The 20170-nt window shown below is 34.6% G+C and overlaps 1 protein-coding gene and 1 non-coding gene across 2 annotated transcripts in view; one reads left to right on the forward strand and one right to left on the reverse strand.

Annotated features, from left to right (window-relative positions):
* The window catches only part of LOC140436744 (uncharacterized), an 808356-nt gene that overhangs the window by 157030 nt on the left and 631156 nt on the right, over nt 1-20170 (forward strand). The gene's annotated exons all lie outside the window — the stretch shown is intronic.
* Nucleotides 16051-16123, reverse strand: TRNAA-AGC (transfer RNA alanine (anticodon AGC)). Its single transcript has one exon. It is a non-coding gene; the product is annotated as a tRNA-Ala (tRNA).

The raw sequence follows: 20170 nt of genomic DNA on the forward strand, positions 1-20170 counted from the left end.
GATTCTAGGTAAATCGATTTTTTTATGTTTTTACCCCCCTACGAGGGGGATTTTAGGGGGAAGCCCGGAGGTTAAAGTGATAAACTTTTTTGCATCTTTTTTGGGGTTCTAAAATTGATATTCTTTGCAAAATTCAGCTTGTTCGTATGATTTTTAAGGGACTACTCTGACGACCGGACTATTAATTTGGATTTGTGTGATAATTTAATATTATATGGATTTGCATGTGACGACTATTTTCAGAAATTTGCTTCCTATATTTCATGATTCCCACGCATTTATACTATAATTTTTTTACTGGTGAGCTTTGTCGTTGTATTATCGTTATGTCTGTTATCTTCTTGGTCAGTCGTAAAAGACGAAACCACCATATTGCTTTCTAAATATCTTACTGACAATTTTGTTATACATTAAATTGGATGTTCTCATTTTAGAAGGAACAACGAACGTAACTATTAAAAAAATGGAGGCAATAAACAGATAATAGACTTTAATTAGACACAAACAGTAACTGTCTACCACCAGAAAGCAATTCAGTGGCGTATCAAGTAATTATTCACACCGTTACGGACTACAAAATGTCTTTATCGCAAAAATGTACATTTCCCATTCGACTTAAATACTCATGAAAAATATCTCGGACATTCTAGTAGGTGGTCTAATCCTATTCCTTCTACAAAACGTAGGAGATATTGTGCAATTTGTAATTGAGAAGATTTCGCGTTTTTTTTCTTTGCCAAAATCTGTAAGCTATCTCTTTGGGCAGTTTTTCCTCTTCATTCTAGCGTTTACCAAATTTTTTCTTATCAAATAATACAAATATTTTTAATAAAAATTTACAATTTTGTAATAAAAAGTAAGTAATCCATATAACCTATTTAATACTTAAAATTTCAACCACGTTCTTCTTCACTTAGTAGAATTACTTACTTTCAGGTTTACGGACGATAGTCTGGATAATGATAGGACCAAAAACGTTCTAATCAATTGTAATCCGATTGCAGTTTAAAAATTTTAATGATTTATTAAACAAATAGTTTTTACTTCACTGTCTTCTTCTTCTTCTTCTTCTAATGGCGCTACAACCCTTTGTGAGTCTTGGCCTGCTTAACAATGTTCTTCCATTCTGCCCTGTCGGATACTTTCCTTCGCCACTGCCTGATGTTCATGGTTTTAAGATCCCTCTCTACGTCGTCTATCCATCTTTTACGGGGCCTTACTCTTGTTCTGTTTCCTTGGGGCTTCCATCTCTGGACTACTTTTACAGCTCGATTATCTGGCATTCTTTCTAGGTGACCAAGCCAGTTTAGTCTTTATGACTTTAAAAATCTTACAATATCTGCGCTCTGCATTAGTTCATCCAGCTCGTGGTTTATTTTAATTCTCCACGAACCATCGCTGCATTGGGTTGGTCCAAATATCTTCCTTAGTATTTTGCGCTCAAATATTCTCAGTTGATTTTCATCAGTGGTTAAGAGGGTCCACGTTTCACATCCATATGTGACCACTGGTCTAATTACTGTTTTGTAGATTCTAAGCTTAGACTCACGATTCAGTAGCTTACTTTTCATTAAGTCTTTGTATATATAAAAACACTTATTACTGCTAAGAATCCGTGCTTGTATTTCTTGACTGATGTTGTTGTTGTCATTTATTATTGAGCCTAGGTAGGGAGAAGTGGAGGCATATTTGTAGGTATGGTTGTCTACCTTCAGATTCTCATGTTCATTCAATTTTGTGCACTCTATATATTTTGTTTTGCTTTCATTTATATATAGACCAAACGTAACAGCTTCTCGTTTCAGTTCTATAACTTTTTCACTTAATGCCCTTTTGTTGCGGCTTATTATGGCAAGATCATCCACATATGCGCATATTTGCATTGATCTTGTATTAATACAGTCGTTTATATCCAGTTTTCTAACAAAAGCTTCTAAAGTTAAATTAAAAAGTGTTGTTGATAACGCATCACCTTGTCTAACTCCATTTTCAATATCAAAGGCTTGCGTCATATCTCCATCTATTTTCACCATAGCTTTGGAACCCTCCAGAGTCATTCGTATAAGTTTAACCAACTTATTGGGTATCCCTAACATAGATAGTTGCTTTACTTCACTGTAAAGATATTTATTTCTTCTTTTATTAACTATAGTCTGCTTAGAAAGTATTCTGATTAACAGAAAACACAATTATACAAGGTGTGGCAGAAGTAATCACCCGATGTTCTTTTGCTGTAATTTTTTTAATGAAAAACTGGCTCTGCTTGTGAAATTTGTTTAACTACTCCTTTAAAATTTATTTTATTAAGTCGAGAAAATGATCTCGGTCAAGAGGCCGCCGCCATAGTTGATGACCATGCGGACCCTTTTTACGGTATTTTCCATCACTCTTGCCAGAATTTCCGGCGACAGGTTCTCGCATTCCTGGCGAATATGCTCTTAAGAACTTTAAGAGTCTAAGGCTTGTTGACTTAAACCCGCGACTTCAAGAAACGCCATGAAAGGAAGTCTGGAACGATTAAATCTGGTGATCTGGCCGGCCAGTGCAAATCACCAAAACGAGAGATTAAACGACCCGAACTTCAGCATATCGGTTGTGCCTCGATCAGTTTGCGCGATTGTACCATCCTGTTGGAACCACATGTACTCCAGTCCCAATTTATCCAATTAAAGAAGAGAAAAATTTGGTAATCATGGCTCTGTAGCGCGCGCCGTCCACTGTCATCGTTTGGCATTCGGCGGTCTCAAATAAAAATGGTCCGATGACTCCTCCAGTGTAAGCAGCACACCACGCAATATTTTTTCAGCGGGTGTAGTGGCTCTTCGTGGGTAATACATAGATTTTTGATGTCCCAGAAGCGATAATTTTGTTTATTCACGTAACCGCTAAGATGGAAATGAGCTTCATCGCTCATAATAATTTTTGATGAAAACTCTTCCTACTCTTCGTTAAGATGCAGGATGGCTCGAGCATAGGTTAGACGCGTTTGGCAAAAACTAACAGTTGATGCGCTGTCTGCACTTTTCAAGGGAACATCTTCAAAAATTTTACCTAAATTCTGCATGGAGACCGCCGGCTAATGTTCATTTGATTAAACCGATAATGATTAAACCGATTCATGGGTTGTCGATTTTTATTCTGCGTTTGTTTACTTCACAAATGTCAAAACCGAATTGACGATTTGACGTCATTTGGAAAATTTATAGCGTTTTCCAATAGTGTGATTACTTTTGGCCCAGCTTGTATTTTGTATGTATATGTTTTTATTACACACTTTATTTATAAAATTTTAACAAATAATACATTTCCTTCATTTATACAACCTCTATTTCTTCCTCTTCTTCGCCTTTTTCCCAGCCACCTTCTCTGAGATCTGTATTTATCATAGGATTTCCTATCTATGTTTTCCATCTTGTAGCAAGTCTTCCTCTACGTGATTCTTCTTCTACTGTAATTCTTTGTACATGCCCGTACCACTGCAGGGCTCTGTTTTTCAATTTTCTTGTAATTGAGCATTCTCCTTCCATTCTGTTCCATATCTTCTCTGTTCTTATTCTATCCGCTCTGGTGATTTGTAGACCTCTTCTCATAAAGTGCTTTTTAACTGTTATTTTATTTCGTAATGATGTCTTTATTGGCCATATTTCCGCTCCATATACGGTAATATTCATCACTATGCTTTGAAAGATCATTTTTTTTTGGTTTCTGTGGTTAGAGTTTTGTTCCATATCACTCCATGGAGTGTTTTTGTGGCTTATTTTCCCCGTACTATTTTTATTTCTATATCTTTCATACAAGTACCATTTCGGCTTATTATTGACCCTAAATACTTAAAAGTCTTACAACTCTTAATAGTCTCTTATTCTAAACTTGAGTTCAAGTCTGCAACCTGGGATCCAATACATAAGTATTCCGGATTACACATATTTATCTTGAGTCCATATTTTATATTCCATATCCTCCCTGTCTTGTTCAAAAATGACTTGGTGATCTGCGAAAAGTAGTGAATGTAATATATTCTCTTGTACTGGTATGCCCATTGTTCCACATTGGCCATGTAATTGTTGTCAAATGGTATCCTTGTAGCTTGAGTAAAATTGGAAGTACGACACCTTGCATTATACTGGTGAAATTACCAACACTCTGAATATAAATAATATTTTCTCTTAATAGCGTTTTAGGTAATTTGTAGCCAACTGGGAATAACTTTCGTTAAATATAAAACATTAACAACATTATGGAACAACTTAACAAAAATCCATTCTTCGTTGTGTCATCGCACAAAGAAGGTACGGATGCAATAATAACTAAAAATTTCTATACGAACCGGTTTTCACAAATCGGTCTCTTCACAAAAAAATTTAAAGATAAAACTTTATTTTTACAAAAAGAAAAGATAAAACATTATTATTGTTATCATAGCATGTTTTAAATATAGTCATTCTGTTGCCAAAAAATTAAGTTCAAGAAATTATTTCTTCTGGGTGTAACACTTCTAATGTCACTGAGTATATTTAATAAGCGTACCTACTTTGACATTCAATCACTTTTGAACCTTATTTTTAGGTTATGATGTTTATGGTATTTATATCGACCTCGTGACCTTCTCATTGGTCATTTAGGTCACGTGGTCGATAAACTTGGCAAATTAAAAGGAGATGCCGTGACTGCTTTGCGTCAGTTTTCTCTGTCGCACTGGAAGAACGGGCTGGTATTGCAACGATTTGTCTATCTTGTATTATATGTCTATGGTATTATGTTATTAAATATTTGATATTAAACAAAAGTTTGCAAGTATTTAAATAATTTGTATTTACTCAATATTGCTAAGACAGATCTCAGATATATAAACACGCATGGGGAAATGAACATATAATTCAATGGAACGATTCATGTATAGTCCTGAAGGAAACATATGGTAAACAGATTATTTTGTTAAATGAAACCTACTGAAACTGCGTCGCCTTCTCGGTAGATTGTAGTAGGATCTGGTTATTAATATTAAAAGAACAAATCACTAAAAAGAAAATACCACTACTACTAAGTCAACATATTGAGGATAAATCATTTATATTTTTACAATGTCACAAACTTATAAAATTAGAATTTGATTTGTATTTTGAGAACGATTTCCGAAGTGGAAACCGAAACGTCAGATAAATGTATTTTTAACTAAAATTATGCCTAGTTCTTATTTAACATACGAAGAGAATAGCTTCAAAATCATTATTTTGGAGATCCGGCATTACATTTTCTTGTTGAGTGTATCTGATTTGCAAGGTCCAATTGCTAGGTAGGTTCTACGACTAATTTCAGCCTTTACATGTTTATCTTTATCTATGAGTGATTCTAGGTACGTACTAGGACTTATCTACTTTACTAGTTTTTGCCTACTATTTATTGTCATAAATTTGGTGTTATCAAAATTCACTTGCATATCTAACTTGAAGACAGATCTTTGACAGACAGATCTGTACACTCTTAACTTCTGTGCCTCTTAAGTGTTTATGCTTGTATATCCTACAATGCATTCTGAGGCTAGATTGGATAGGATGCAAGAATACAAGATAAATATGGTGTATAGCTATTTCATAGCATAATGAAGAGAAAAATCTAGAAAAAATTGGATTCAGAACATAGAAAAACATGAATGCGATATTTGAGAGAATGACTTAGCTGCAACTTAGCTGCAGGGGCTCCAAATCTGAACTCTTCCTGCTGTTCCGAGCGTCTAATCGTTGAGTAACCTTGTAGCCTCACAGAAAGCCACAAGTCTCTTTGAGGGTAACTACCTCATTTGGCTCGGTTGCATAAAGGTCGAACCTAGGATCTCCCACCTCTGATAGGCCAGTGCCGGGCACGTCGAGAGGACATGTGAGGAGGTATCCTCCTCCTCATTACACAGACGGCACCATGGGTCATCCGCCAATCCAAGCAGATGGTGGTGCCGCCTGAGTCTACAGTGACTGGTAAGCATACTGACCACCAAAGAGCATCTTCTACTTTCTAGAAGGAGAATTTGTCTATGTGGAGCCTAGCCTGTCTTTTGAACCATACTACGTCTTCTACTGGTGCAGGAATCGGGGATAGGATGGATGAATCACTATAGGAGGCAGAAAAATCAATAACCTGCGATATACAGATGACGCACTTATACCTGAAGCGAATGAAGTCGAAATGACTACCATCACCGAACGGCTAAGCTGGATAAACAAAGAATTGCTTATCCAGCTTAGCCGGACTGCGAATCAACACTGGAAAAAAATGATTATAGCCAGAGTAAATAATCATCCACTCTCATGGGCTTCCTGATAATTAACAATGGCGATATCTCCTCAGAAATCAAGCGAATACTAGCAATGGCCCGAACCGCAACAGCTAAATTAATAAAAATATGGAAAGACCTAACAATAACAAGAAATACTAAGAACAATGTCCTTATTTTTCTCATTGCTAGCCTTCGAAATGTGGGTCTATAGAAGAATTCTACGCGTGTCCTCGATAGAACACAGAACAAACTGTGCATTCTGAAGGAGTTTATTATAAAAAGAGGCTATTAAAAAAAGTAAACCGAGCATACCTAAATTACTTCGGCCACATAGCTAGAAGAAAGGGGATCATGGAACTATTGATAGTAGAAGGAAAGGTAGAAGGCCGACGACCAAGAAGAAGATCTCCAACACGATGGGAAGCCCGAAGACTCTGGTGGGAAAATCCCTACATGAAGCCGTCCATTTAGCACAGGATCGCAGCGAATGGAGACAGCAAGATAACAACATTTAGAGTATCACCACGCCCGGACAAGTGCTCAAAGAATGAGGCCTCAAACTCCATAGTTAGAGAATTGTCTTTTGTTAATTGTGTGATAACTCTAGTCTCAATGTTTATGACATGGAGCGGTCTATATAGAGTATTATCGAGAAATAGGACGTACTATGAATTAAATATATGGCACATATACATTAGCAATTAACCTCATTAACCCTTAAATAACATGAAATGAGACAAACAGTTTTTAGAACTATATTAAAAATTTTTCTCATAACCAAATTTTTAATAACTTTATATTTATCATCATCATCATCATCATCCAGCCCCGTTTTCACATCCATTGTTGGATATAGGCCTCCTCCAAACGTCTCCAGTTCTCTCTATCTCTAGCTGCTGCAATCCAGTTTGTTTCTATTCTCCTTAGGTCGTCGGTCCATCGGGTGGGTGGTCTGCCTCGACTTCGCTTGTCGGCTCTTGGTCTCTACTCCAATAATCTCTTCGTCCATCTTCCGTCTTCCATTCTAGCAACATGTCCAGCCCACCTCCACTTTTGTTTATTGATTCGCAGTATAATATCGTCAACGCCAGTTCGTCGGCGTATCTCCTCATTTCTCATGCGATCTTTCAAGGTCAGACCCAGCATTGATCTCTCCATTCGCCTTTGTGTTACCCTCAGTTTTTCGGCAGTAGCTTTCGTTAAAGTTAGGGTCTCTGCTCCGTATGTCAAGACTGGTAGGATGCATTGGTTAAATGCCTTCCTTTTCAGGTGAATTGGAGTATTTGTTTTAAAAATGTCTCTCATCCTTCCATATGCCGCCCATCCCAACGTGATTCGTCTATTTAGCTCGCAGGTTTGGTTGTCTCTGGTTATTCTGATTTCATGACCCAAGTATGTGTATTTATCGATTAATTCTACCTTGTTGTTATTGATCTGTATCTCTTCGCTGGGAACCATATTGGTCATCATTTTGGTTTTCTCGAAATTTATCTCCAGCCCAGTTTCTTGTAGTATGTAATTCAGTTCTTGGAGCATGTCTTTGATCTCTCCCAGATTATCTGACAGAAGCACGATATCGTCCGCAAAACGTAGATGGTTTAATCTTTCTCCATCGATGGATATTCCTTTCTGTTGCCATGTTAGTCTTTTAAATGCATACTCAAGAACGGTAATGAACAGCTTTGGTGACATGGTATCACCTTGCCTGACTCCCCTTTTTATCTTTATCTTATTAGTTGCTGAATGTAGACTTATGGTTGTTGTGGCATTTTCATATATATTTTTAACTATATTACAATATCTGTGGTCGACCCTGCAATCTTGTAGTGCTCTTAAGATGGACGGTAATTCCACTGTATCAAACGCCTTTTTAAAGTCTACAAATATCAATGCCAAGGGACGGTTATATTCGTTAGTTTTTTCTATCAGGGTTTTTAGGCACTGCAGGTGATCATTTGTGCCGTAATTAGGGCGGAAACCGGCTTGTTCCCGAGGTTGGTAAAAATCCAGCTTTGTCTCTAATCTGTTCGTTATTATTCGGGTGTATAATTTATAAAGATGGTTAAGGAGACTGATTGGTCTGTATCTTTCCAGGTCTGCTATATCTCCCTTCTTGTGTAAGAGTACAGTAAACTTTATATTTATATTAGGAAGTAAAGTTTACAAGATTTTTAATTATATCTCCCTTTACCATTTTACGAACACGGCATTGGATAAATCCAAGTAACATTTGGAGACCTTGGAATCCGTCATGCACTCTTAAAGACGAAAATAATAAAAGTTTACAATACGTTAACCTCGATACAATATTTAAATGAAATCAATGGAATGGAATAACTGAAGTGAGGAGAGAGGACGTCTAACTTATCGCCATTAACCTGAAGTTAATTGAAAAGTAATCTTACCAGGTAGACTTGCAAAGTATTATTATTTGAAATACAGTATGCGCCAGAATATAAAATACTGGAAATAGTCATCGGGAAGATAATGTAAATATTCGAAAGGTGTTTCATTAAGCTGTAGATAGTATTTATAACTATCACTCAGATTGTTAAGTATATTCTGGAACACAAGTTGCTTCATAGTCCTGAAAAATTAGATGATTATCTGACATATTTTGGTACAGTTTTGAGTGGATCTGGACAGCTGAAAATTTTCATCTTTAATATGCATTAGTAAGCATAATAATCTACAGTACATAATACAACATGTATACAATGCATGTGAAAGGTACGGACTGCAAATGAATCTCAAGAAAACGAAATATATGATATTCTCAAAAAAAAAACAAAATGTAGATAACCTGATCATCAATAATACAACGATCGAAAGAGTAACAACATATAAATATTTAGGAACGTGGCTAACCGAAGATGGAGAACAAACAAAAGAAATCAGATCTAGAATAGAAATGGCAAGAAACACGTTCATAAAATTGAAGAACTTACTTTGCAACCGTAACCTTATTCTAGAGATCCGCACAACAATGCTACGTTGTTACGTTTTTTCTACTTTACTATACGGCATGGAAGCGTGGACAATAAAACAGTCTGAAATCTAAAAATTAAACTCCTTTGAGATGTGGTGCTACAGGAGAATCCACAGAATATCGTGGACTGAAAAAGTAACTAATATAGAGGTGTTACAAAGAATGAAGAAAGAATGAAGTCATAAAAACTGTTAAAATTAGAAAGATTCAATATCTGGGTCATATAATGAGGGACGAGAAGTACGTATTACTTAGGTTAATTATGGGAAGATACAAGGGAAGAGAAACCCAGGACGACGCAAAATATACTGGCTAAGAAATTTGAGGAAGTGGATCGGTTGCAGCTCATTAGAATTATTCAGAAGCGCGGCCAATAAAATTAAAATAGCGATGATGATTTCCAACCTCCGATAGGAGAAGGAACCTGAAGAAGAAGAAGAAAGCATAAAGCGATGCCGAATTGGGGGAATGTGATGGATCGGGGAAATCATTCACACGGGAAAATATTCGTCCTGGAAAGGTTTCTAGCAGCATAGTTACAGACCGTCGGACGATTTGGCAAGCAATCGTGTTGTAACCACTATCTATTCATCAGAATGTTCCTGACGTAACAAAACCTTAGATTCGTAATAAATGTCCTGATCGGTACGTTCCTATAACGTTTCTGGGCAAGGGTAAGAGATATGCCACCATTATCTTTAATGAAATACGGACCCAGCACACCGTTTCCTGACAATGTACATCAGTTCGTCACACGCACATTATGTAGCGGTTTCTGGAAAATAATCTCTGGCTTTGCAAAACCAAAAAGTGAGTCGACGAATGTGACATTCGTAGAAGAACTACACGTTAAGAAGATTGTGGATCCTCATCACCATGATCGAAAATCATGTACAATATACAATGCTGAGTCGCATATCTTGCTTTGTCAATCGTTGTCCTACCTGTAATCGGTACAAAAATCCATTTACGTCTTTAAATAGTCGTACACCTGATTGAATATACGTCCATTATTTGTCAATCATTTATGTACACTCTGTCGCTGTTTGGAATTCTGGAAAATGCAGAAAAAGGACCAACTACCAGACGTCAAAACTACTGTACATTATCACCAATAATACATGCCAGTAAAATCTTGTTACATATCATAAAAAACAGATTACACAAAACAATCGGTGCTTCGGGCTCTATCATATAATGATTAAAAATCCCCTTTTTTATATTTACGTTGTGGTTACACACCTGCTCTAATGAAAATGCATTTCAGGAGGAAACAAACCTGCTAACAAAGCTTTTGATAAATAATGACTACCCATTGTTATTTATAAACAAGGAATTCCACAATATTGAAGACAGGACAACAGAACACCACAAACAATCCAGAAATACCCACAAAAAGAGACTGAAAGATGACAACAATGAAAAAGGCCTATCAGAAAAATTCAATAGGATAGGAAACAAGACAACATCACAACAACATTTAAAACAACCAAGACACTTTTATCCTGTCCAAAACCAAACCTAATAACACACAACACAGATAAAAAACTGCATCTACAAAAATACCCTGTGAATGCAAAAATTTCTACGTGAGAGAAACCTAAAAACTACTAAGTGTCAGGATAAACGAGCATGAAACATACGTCACGAACAGAGACTTCGCCAGATCCCAGATATGCAAACTTGCCTGGGACAACGAGCATATAGCACAATGGGCAGATAAATCAATAATTATGAAAGAAACAGACATGAAAAAGAGAAAAGTCAAAGAAGCAGCTCTCATTCTACTTAAAGAAGAAAAATGTGTCAAACCCATTAGCAGAATGTAGCAGGCTTTGGTTGCCAATACTAGAAAAAGAAGTCAAGAACAAGAACGTACAAACAATAACGTATTAATATGAAGTGGAGACATCGCCTACAACTCACACACAATACATATGCAACACACTGTACACCATCAAATTATCCATGTTACACAACCACGACTATGATCCACACTACGCAAACATAATCCACAGAAAAACAGGCAAAAGGAGTCAGAATATAATTGATATAATGAGGGTAAAAACACCACCCTCAAAAAAATTCTTTAACCATAAGCATGCTGTGTATGTTTTGTATTTCACCAAGTATTTCATGTTTTGAAAGACATAACCTATCAACAGCAACTATATTTCCCAGAATTTTTAAAAGGAATCTTTTTTTGAGAACGATTTTGGGAATGGAAGTCGAAACGTCAAACTTTAGTTAGTTAAAAATGTAATTTTAATTACAACCAATTGTGACTTAATCCAATATAAACATAGTATTGAAATTTAGAAAGCGGTTTCAGAAGCTTGTTAAATAAATAAACTTTGTAAATCGAGGATTGTAAAAATATCGTAAGATAAAAAAAAATAATAAAATTACTTTCAATTTTTAAAAATATTTAAAATTTAAAAATACAGAGAACATGTATGGAGCTTCGCGTACAGAAAACATAATATGGAGCTTTGCGCTAGTCTACAGTAGCAATTTTTTTTTGTTTTAGGTATTACAATAAACTAAATTTAACAAATTTATTAATAATGATTGCTTATGTAAGACGCATTGAAAATAGCTGGTTAAATAATTAAAAATAATAAATAATTGAAAAGAATGGATAAATGTTAATAAGTGAAATACCTGGCGTAACTCATTGAATTTGTTCAATTTGTGAAAAAAACGCACTTATTTTTTGTTGAAGTGTTAAATGAAAGGTGAGTATTCCAGCAGTAAATTAAAGTTGTCATTTCTAGGTTTACAGAATTACGAAATGCATTCTCATTTCAAGAAATGCAATCATTTAGATAAGACCTCAAAAAGGTGGTCTTTTGAAAATGTTTCATTTCAAGTGTTCGTAGTTAAAATAAATGGCTTCTTGAACATGTGTAGTGCTTTAGGCAAGTGGTGGTCTCATGAAAAACAATACGAGTTAGCTAGTTTTAGCGTCGTAATTTGAAGGAGATAATTTAGATATACAATGAGAATAAGTTATTAAAATTAATAACTAAAGTCATATTATAATACGATAATATATTGTAAGCAATTAAAAGATATATAACTAAATAAGCTCACATTTTTAATGAAATAATAAAAGGTATTCAAATCAGAATATGTAAATACATACTAAATAAAAATAAAATAGACATTTAAGGTTTGATTTCGTTACAGCGTACCACGATTCGCTGATATTTCTGCCTCTTGGCATCCTGAGAGCGAAGTCATGGTAAGCTATAACGAAATAAAACCTTTTCCATCCATAAAAATAAATATTTAAAATATTTATTTATATTTACTGACGGACGCTAAATTTAATGAGAATATCAATCGGAAATCGAAGGATTTGGCCCAAATCTGTGTTTACATGCAGCTCATTTCCGTTGCAGTGAGCAGGAAATTGAGCAAGCACGTTGGCAGCTTGAGTATGGAAATACGTCGCTCGCGCTACCACTGCTCATGCCACTGCCGTTGTCGTACGCTCCCTTCATTGGCGGTATTTTAAACGGAAATCAAAGGACTTGCATTGCGAGTGGTAGTGACTGTTTACATGCTGCTCTCTGTCTTGTCAGTGCACGGACCTATTTGTTTATTGTTTGGTAAATTTTTCGTAACTATGGTTTAGTGGAGCAATGACCAAGTGCTGAAGTTTTTAGAGCTTTATGCTAGTGAGAGATTGTTGTGGTATTCTTCACATAAATACCACAAAAAAAGCACAAAGTACCCGATATGTGGAAAAGATCAGCACAAATTTGGAAAATACCTCAATAGAAGAACTAAAATCGAAAAAAAAGTCGCCAAAAGATGCCATGGCCAAAGACAATACTTCATAAATATTGCAATAATGGTTAAACAGAATAAACACTTCCTAACTCTCACACAGAGCTGCCGCCACAGTAATTTCTATGCCCTCCATTGCTGATGGTACACTGATGCAACACTGTGGTAGCTGCATGTCATTTGCCTTAAATGCTGTCGTAGAATTATTTCTGGCAGGACAGTGGGCAACGCGAGTAGCAGCAGGAATGACTGCATGTAAAGGGGATATAAACGTTGCAAAGATAACAGACAACGAATGCACTACTACGAATTCTACTACTACCAAGCTTTTAGTTTTACAAGAATTTTTGTTGGATGCTCTTGAAGGGTATGACACGTTGATGTCATTTACACCGACTTTTCGAAGGTATTCGATAGAGTTAATCATACTGTCCTAATCTCTAAACTTTATAATGTTGATTTACATGAAAGATTATTAGGCTGGATGGAGAGCTATCTCAAAGATAGAACTCAATTTGTAAAAATTAACCAATTTTTGTCATCTACTATCAATGTAACCTCTGGTGTTCCACAGGGTGGACATTTCTCCTTTGCTTTTTCATGCACATACTAAATACTTTCCAGACAATGATACCCAAAGTATCAAATTACTCATTTGTAGAATGTTTCTTATTATTTATTCTTTGTTGACAACGTCGCGGCATGGCGCCAATTAATTTTTGAATAACGTCTGCTGAAAGATTTTTCTAAACTTGGATATTATTCAGAATGAAAGATTGAACAATATGAGTCAGTTACATCGTTCTAAACTTGTTTCAAAATTTTCTACAAGTTTATCCACGAATATATTAAAATTCTAGTTATTAAAAGCCTTTCTAAAGGTGTAAAAACCTAAGGTCTTTCTCATTACTAACTTGGGTTTATTCGTGTACAGATCCCGACTATACACGAAGGAATATTGTATACGATTGTATAAAATAAACTAGTGTGATGTTTTTTGAATAGTGTTCTTGACATATACGGATCCCGACTGGACTAATATCTACAGAAACTGTTTAAAAGAAAATGACGTTTTCTGAACAGTGTTCTTGATTATATGTGATAAGTAAAGAAAATTAGACTTTTCGTGAAATACTAAAAACAGTTGTAGATAAATTACTAAAGATATAATTTGAATTACCGCAAATTGCCTTCTGCCATAAAGTAAACTTCCAGATGCCGTCGTTTGCCAGTGTTCTAATTAATTGCATATTTTTTTCCTGTACACTTAATTGATATTACCAAGTCGAAGAACATTGCAGACATAAATTCCAATTAGCCTTTTTTGTCATAAACGCTAAGGAATTAATTGGTTTGCTCTAATTGAAATCAATAATCTGGTAACTGAGTGTGAGAATTGCACAGACTGCAAAGACTAGCCATTTATGTGTAATGAATTTATTTTCTGTTTTTTAATACGCCGGAGAGTCTTAATTAAAAATCTTCTAGAAATTAGAAAATACGTGTTTTTATAAAAATTGCCAAATTCTTTTGTTATCCAGAATGAAGTTTAGAACTTTAATTCTGATCTTTGAATGTATAGTATTAATGCACACATTAGTTTATTATTGAGTATTGTGAAAAAGAAGATACGAAAAGCGATGAAAAAACTGGAATATTGAAGAACCCGGGAGAACTCTTGAATAAAACGGAAACTTCTGCTCAAACTCAAACTTCCGAAATTTACTGAAGAAGTATATATTAATCATAAATATTTATGTTTTAAAATAAAAATTACCTCAAATATTACTAAAAACATTTAAAAACTGAAAAAAATTTGTTTAAACAAATGGATGGATAAAAAACTACATACAAATTTAAAAAAGAAACGTCGAAATCCATAAACAAGAAACAGAGATACAGTTAACAACAAATTCGCCTTCACAGCTCTCACTAGTTTCAAAGCTGGCCGATTTTGGGAACCACATTTTTAAAGTTTTGTGAACAATTCCATTTAAATCCAATGTTTTTTAAAATGTGGACATTAATGTTCTTTGCATGTTATTTTAGATGGCCCTACAAAATATCTTAATTGCTATAAACAAATTTACTATCAATTTAAAAAAAGGCATTAACTTCGTCCCATAGTGTCTTAGGTCAACTATTTTTTCTTTTAAATTTGTAAAAAATACAGACTTTCTATCATAGATACGGAAAAAAAATATATTTTCTTGCAGGCAATGGTTAAAAAGTTGTTCTAATTGTTTATAAGCAAAAAATCGACATGTTTTTGCAAAATTATGTTGCAATATTAAAAATTATTTTTTAATAATAATAATAGAATAAATTTTCTTCTTACAGAAGCTACCCTCATAATTACTTAACTACACAATTTTCTGACTTATACTGTTGCAAAAAAATTTAATTGAGGATAAACAAATAAAATAACTTTTGGACTATTTGACCGATCGACGTGAAATTTTTCATTGGTCATATTTTAAGCGCCACAAGACCCAACATTGTATGTAATATAAAGGTTATACGTTTATTTTTAAAAAAGTAACATTTTTAAAAATCCGAAATTTTTGACTTATTTTGCAACTTTCTAAGCAAGAAATAAGGATAGGAACATTTAAAATTTCGAAGGTTTTTATATGACCTATAAGTTTCTTACTCTCAAACTTGTTTCAAATACTTCGCTGTTTGCTGATAGACGAAAAAAACGAAAATGTATCGTTTTTCGACCTTAATTTGTTAATAATTAATTAAGTCTAAGAATCGACTGCAGGAAACATATTGGACCTTAATATTATTTTCAACCTATTTCTATTTCAAATTTGTTACCAGCGGTCTAGTTTAGGAATATAACTATGTTATTTATACGGTATTGCAAACAAGTTTTAGTTTCGTTCACACACTACTATAATTATCTGAACTCTTATTTTTATACTGTTAGTTCTTACTATATATTATCTTACTTAATTTTCTAAAATTTATCAATAAATTGCAAAAAAGTTGGAGGCGCCGGGCATCGATCCCGGTACCTCTCGCATGCTAAGCGAGCGCTCTACCATCTGAGCTACGCCCCCTGATACTTGCTTTACTTTTATCGTAAAATCCGTGTAAAAGTTGAACTACTTTCAAATAAAAGGCGCGGCTCACAAAAATCACAAAATATAATGTAAACGACCAAAATTAATTTATGATGGATGTCTGTGATGTCTGTGGCTAATTTAAGAAGTGACGTAACAAGTGCTCCCGTTATACATATCGAACAAAAACAGGAAGAAGAGAAGGAAATGGTTACCATGGTAGCAAAAAAAACTTCCTACATTTTAATGTGAAACACTCTACGTAAAAGATGATCTATATTTAATTATGCAAATACACGGAAGAGGAATGCACAATCGAGACATTTATCGAAGTTACCTTGTTTAGGCGTAAAAATTGAGAAGAGGGATATAAATACTTAGACTTAATAGTTATATCAAAATAAAATTGAATGTATAGGGCGTTGAAAGAATTAGCGAGTTTTAAAAAATATGTTGTTGAAAATAGATCACAAATTATAAAATAAACTCTTCCTATTTTTCCTATACTTTATCTATTAAGAAGGGAAGCAAAAAAAACAGCCCAAAATCAAGGTGAATTGAGAAAGTCAACTGACCGTTATTTTAGCTACGAATGAAATGTTACAAAAAGACTAAAATAAGTTCTATATAGACGTGTCTACTTTAAACCTTTACTTTGAAATCATTAGTCACATTAATTTATTTATGGAAATAAACAAACTATTACAATCTGTTTTTTGGGGTTTGGAATATTTGTTTTTATTAAATATAGAATATTTATGTAGCCCGTATATTATATATACAGTGAGGTCCTAAAGTAACGGATAAATTCATTTTATACAATGTTATGAATACAAATGGAAAATCCTAAAACAGGTCAATTTTTATATATGAAAATACACTTCCCCAATGACATTTTTTCAAATGTATCTTGAACTCTCTAGGGGTAGTAGTTACCCCTGAAAAAATTTTAAATGAAAAGGGGTAGCGTATGATACAGCGTTTAAAAGGGTTTTCAATGCTCTATTCAGTAATGTAAATATTTTTCTTTTTTGTACAGGGACAGTCGAGGAAAAAATTATTTTATTTCATTCCATCTAAAAGCCATCGAGTCAAACACCTTTCACTATTGACTGGTCTATTAGTTGTTTTGTTGTCAAAAAAGTACCATCGGATATTTTTATGGCATTTACATATCACAAAAAGATTAGATAGACGTATTTAAAATTAATATTAGTTCGCTAGACCTCCTTAATAATTTGAAGTGAAAATACGTTTCATTAGGAATTTTTACACATTATTCTAAATTATTTTAAAATGAGCTTAACTGAATCCCAGATAATTGAAATATTAATATTGATTGGAGTGAATGATAAAACAAGAACGCATTCTGAGGTATACAGATTATTTAATGAAAAGTATCCTGACCGTCACATTTCCCAGTCTACGGTGAGTAGAATAGAGAAAAACTCCGAGAATTTGGAACTGACAAAGATCTTTCCAAACCTGGCAGATCAAAATTGAATAATCAAAAGAATCTGGTTGTATTGTTAACTGTTGAGGAAAATCCACATAAACCAATAAGAGAATTGGCTGGTGATAATGATATAAGTAAAACTTCTATATTGAGAATTTTGAAAAACAATAAATACCATCCGTATAAAATTCAACTACTACAGGAACTAAATGATGATGATCCAGATCGTAGATTACAATTTTGTGAAGTAATTACGAATAGATATCAACGGAATCCGATGTTTCTCAAAAATATTCTTTTTTCAGATGAGGCAACATTTACCCTTCATGGAACGGTCAATAAACAAAATTGTCGACATGGGAGTACACAAAATCCGCACTGGAAGAGAAGTCACACTCAGTATCCTGAGAAAGTGAACATTTGGGCTAGCATATTAAATAACAGAATAGTTGGACCATACTTCGTTGGGGGTACAGTTACTAGGCCGAGTTATTTGAACTTTCTACAAAATGTTTTAGCACCTGATTTACGACAACGCTTCCCAGATACTGTTAACTCCGAAGAAATGATTATAAACATATGGTTTCAACAAGATGGAGCTCCACCACATTATGCATCAGTAGTACGAAAATTTCTTGATCAAACTTTTCTGCATCGATGGATCGGCAAAGGTGGGAAATTGAATCGCCACCCTGTTCTTGCGATCTGACTCCACTGGGTTATATCTTGTTGGGCTATTTAAAAACAAAAATCTGCATGATGAAACCAACCAATATTGATGATTTAAAGCACAGCATAAGGGAAGAAATTAATGAAATCACCGCAGAGATGTCGCGAAATGTTATCGAAGATTTTCAACACAGTCTATTTTTCTGTCAAAAGATGAACGGTGATCATTTTGAGCATATGATTTAGATTTAGAGCATAGATTTCGTTGTCATTATTGTTAATAAACTTAAATTCGTTTTATGACACTATTATTTTACAAAATAAACAAAAAGGTCCGATGTTACTTTTTTGACAACAAAACAACTAATAGACGAGTCAATCGTGAAAGAAATTTGACTCGATGGCTTTTTGATGGAATGGAATAAAATAATTTTTTGCCTGACTATACCTGTACAAAAAAGAAAAATATTTACATTGTTGAATAGAGCATTGAAAACCCTTTGAAACGCTGTATCATACGCTACCCCCTTTCATTTAAAATTTTTTCAGGGGTAACTACTTCAAGATACATTTGAATAATATCATTGGGAAAGTGTATTTTCATATATAAAAACTGACCTGTTCCAGGATTTTCCATTTGAATTCACAATATTGTATAAAATGAATTCATCCGTTACTTTAGGAACTCCCTGTATAGGAATGTGAAATAATAATGGTTGATCTACAAGTATAAAACATTTCCAGATCTGTTTCTCTTCCGGTACAGTTAGAAGTTGGAATCAACTTTATTAATTTTAACGGTAGCATATTGTTGAAGCTACATCTCTCAAAGTGGCTATCATTTATTCAGTCTGTTTTGCCAAATTACAACGGACAATAACATGTGCAAATGATAAAATTATTTTATCAAAATGGGTGTTCTGTTCAGGCAGCGTTTCGAGTGCTTCGTCCGAAACTCTACACAAACGGTCGCCATAGTCCTCCTACCTAAAGCACTATTTGCAGTGTAGTGGATAAAACCTGAGACTGAACCTCTGGTTTAGTAATTAATCAACCAAAACCAACACATGTACGTCGAAGAAAAGCAAGATTTGCCGTACAGGAGAATCCGAGGCAGTCGATTTTACGTCGCTCACAAGAACTTGGCCTTTAACAGACCACAACTTGTGAATTTTGAGTCGTGACTTGGACCTTTACCCGTAAAACATTTAACTGACCCAGGAGCTGAACTTAAACGACTATAAACACAGACGTGTGTTCGCTGAATGGGGTCAGGAGCAGTTGGAAAATGACCCTAATTTCCATCGAAAAATCATATTCAGCGATGAGGTCATTTTTTGGATGAATGGACACGTCAATAAACAGAATTGTCGGTACCAATTCAGACGAGATCCAAGTGCCTCCAATGCATTCCAAAAGTCACTGTTTGGTGTGGATTTTGGGCTGGCGGCGTCATTGGTTTATATTTCTTTGAGAATGACGTTGGCTATGCCATCACCGTCAACGCGAGCGCTAAAGGTCTTCTAAAACTTCTTTGGTCTAAATTGGATGATATGGACATCGTTGACATGTGGTTTGAGGGGATGGTCATTTCACGTGGATTTCAACTAGCTACCGGGATAGTTCGATTTGATCCCGTTAAACTCTTTTTTGTGGGGATTTCTAAGTCGCTGATCTAGTCGCGAATAATCCATAAATCACAACGGTCTTTAAAGCCAACATAACCCATGTCATCGGTAAAATTTTAACAATATAGAATTGCTTATTGGGGGTTGAAAGGGGAACTGAACAATTACTGGGCTTGGATATAGGATAAGCAAATAAATTGAAACGTTTGCGAACGGCCACTCATGTTTTAGTTGGAGAGCTAGGTCGTGGATAAAGGTTTCTTTATTTGAGGGACTGGGAGGGCTAACTAC

The sequence above is a fragment of the Diabrotica undecimpunctata genome, chromosome 3 (genome assembly GCF_040954645.1).
Source record: "Diabrotica undecimpunctata isolate CICGRU chromosome 3, icDiaUnde3, whole genome shotgun sequence".
Taxonomy (NCBI): domain Eukaryota; kingdom Metazoa; phylum Arthropoda; class Insecta; order Coleoptera; family Chrysomelidae; genus Diabrotica; species Diabrotica undecimpunctata.